The sequence below is a fragment of the Myotis brandtii genome, unplaced genomic scaffold (genome assembly GCF_000412655.1).
Source record: "Myotis brandtii unplaced genomic scaffold, ASM41265v1 scaffold237, whole genome shotgun sequence".
Taxonomy (NCBI): Eukaryota; Metazoa; Chordata; class Mammalia; order Chiroptera; family Vespertilionidae; genus Myotis; species Myotis brandtii.
Genome location: NW_005358943.1, coordinates 5,834,658 through 5,836,872, shown reverse-complemented (window position 1 = coordinate 5,836,872; position 2,215 = coordinate 5,834,658). Strand labels below are relative to the sequence as shown.

The 2,215-nt window shown below is 45.6% G+C and overlaps 1 protein-coding gene across 7 annotated transcripts in view; it reads right to left on the bottom strand.

Moving 5' to 3' along the window:
* GPR19 (G protein-coupled receptor 19) overlaps nucleotides 1-2,215 on the bottom strand; it is a 33,244-nt gene that overhangs the window by 30,623 nt on the left and 406 nt on the right. For 5 of the 7 annotated variants that reach the window (XM_014540197.1, XM_014540196.1, XM_014540199.1 and 2 more), the window contains exon 2: nucleotides 1,800-1,851. The gene's annotated coding sequence lies outside the window, so the exon portion shown is untranslated. Of the gene's footprint in view, nucleotides 1-1,187; nucleotides 1,240-1,799; nucleotides 1,852-2,215 lie in introns of all 7 variants that reach the window. The other 2 variants (XM_014540200.1, XM_014540198.1) reach the window with 1 other exon arrangement.

The window sequence follows — 2,215 nt, the reverse complement described above, 5'->3', positions numbered from 1 at the left end:
ACAAGTGAATCTAAAAATCAAGTGAATAAATAATCTGATGAACAGAATAAACTGGTGAATATAATAGAATCAGGGGCATAGATAGGGAGTGGACTGACTATTCTCGGGGTGGGGGGGCGGGAAAGGGGTATGGGGGATGTGGGAAGAGACTGGACAAAAATCATACACCTATGGCCCTGGCCGGTTTGGCTCAGTGGATAGAGCGTCGGCCTGGGGACTGAATGGTCCCGGGTTCAATTCTGGTCAAGGGCATGTGCCTTGGTTGTGGGCACATCCCCAGTGGGAGGCGTGCAGGAGGCGGCTGATCGATGTTTCTCTCTCATTGATGTTTCTGACTCTCCTTCCCTCTCCCTTCCTCTCTGTAAAAAATCAATAAAATATATTTTAAAAGAAAATCGTACACCTATGGATGAGGACAGTGGGGGTTGGGGGGTAAGGGCAGAGGGTGGGGTGGGAACCGGGTGGAGGGGTGCTATGGGAGGAAAAAAGAGGAACGACTGTAATAATCTGAACAATAAAGATTTAATTTAAAAAAAAAACAAACCCATACTGATCTCTGGAATCCACTCCCAGAAATTCTTTTTTAATTGGTTTAGGGCAGTGGTCCGCAAACTGCGGCTCATGAGCCACATTCGGCTCTTTGGCCCGTTGAGTGTGGCTCTTCCACAAAATACCACGTGCGGGCGCGCACGTACAATGCGATTGAAACTTCGTGGCCCATGCACAGAAGTCGGTATTTTGTGGAAGAGCCACACTCAAGGGGTCAAAAAGCCGCATGTGGCTTGCGAGCCACAGTTTGCCGACCACTGGTTTAGGGTGAAGCCTGGGCATTAGGATTTTTAAAAGCTCTCCAGGTGATTCTAATATGCTGGCAAGGTCTAGAATTTACCCTAAGGCTCTCTAAATACAGGTGGACCTCTGCTATATCCAATTTGATGGGTAGATGGCATGCATAAATGTGGCAAGAGGCTCGGGGAAGAAACTCTCATTTGTTGATCATATACTACATACCAAGTTCTATGCTACTAACTCATGTAGTCTTCTCAATAGCACCTCATTCCTGTGAGGTAGGCACTGTTATCCTTATTGTACAAAGAGGGAAACGGAGACTTCAGAGAGGTCACACAGAATGATTGGCAGACCCAAGAATCAAACCCCAGGTCTGATTCCCAATTCCACACACTTACTGTGACACTATACTGAGATGTCATGCCTCTTATAGCTGGATGACCCCACTCCCTAAAACAGGAAACCTAAGTTAGCTTCAACCCCGAAATCCTATCCCATTGTATCCATGGATTTTCCCATGAACTCCACACAGACAGACCAGCTGCTAGGCTATACTGTAGGCTGCCAAAGTGAAGTGAAGTGCTCCAGGGAGAACTTCTTGATAAGGGACTACCATGTCTGGGTCTTTACTGATGTGTTTCCATGCTATATCTGCTACCTTAAGTCCTGTGGCTATAATGCTTACCTACAAGTCATTTCTTTGCTGGTCTAGTAAAATTATATACTCCATCAGCATCCTCTGCCTTGTTCTCCAGGCAGTACACAAAGAATCAAAATATACTGGCTAAACTGCCTAAGACTGCTGCCAATATCAACATGGACTAAAAGCTAGTGACCTGGGAAGTTAGAGGTGCTAGACGTACATATTTTTGTAATGTGCCAGTAGCCAAATTCCAACAATTTAACTCCATATAATGCACATTTCATTCTGGCTGAGGTATGGGGTTTGTGGAAGGTGGTAGGGACCAAGGGCCTCAGGGAGAGAGAACACTCCAGGGGTTGGGTGGTACCTTTAAGATGTTGCAGGACAAAATCCAATGCTTGTGCAGGTGGCCCATGTTCCTGGGAGAGAAAGAGGTCAGATTAGTCAGTTCTCTCAAAACAGTTCCCGAATTCCTGACTCCTGTTACCGTAACTCTTCTTCCTAATCTCAACCACAGAGCTTGCCCGGGACTATGGCTTCTAGAATCCTCCTTGCTCCACTCACTTAGGATTTCTCAAGTCTCCTCTTACACATCAAGGACTAAATGTGTGATAGGTTTACGCTGTTTTAAGAAAACCTGCTCTATGGCCAACAGTTTTATCTTTCCAGCCTCACCTCTTTGTTGTGCTGTATAGTTACTGCCTTAATTTACTTCTGAATTTTTCGCATCTCCTCCCCCTGCATTACATTAGTTCACACTGACATTCTTTCTTGTTCTCCAGA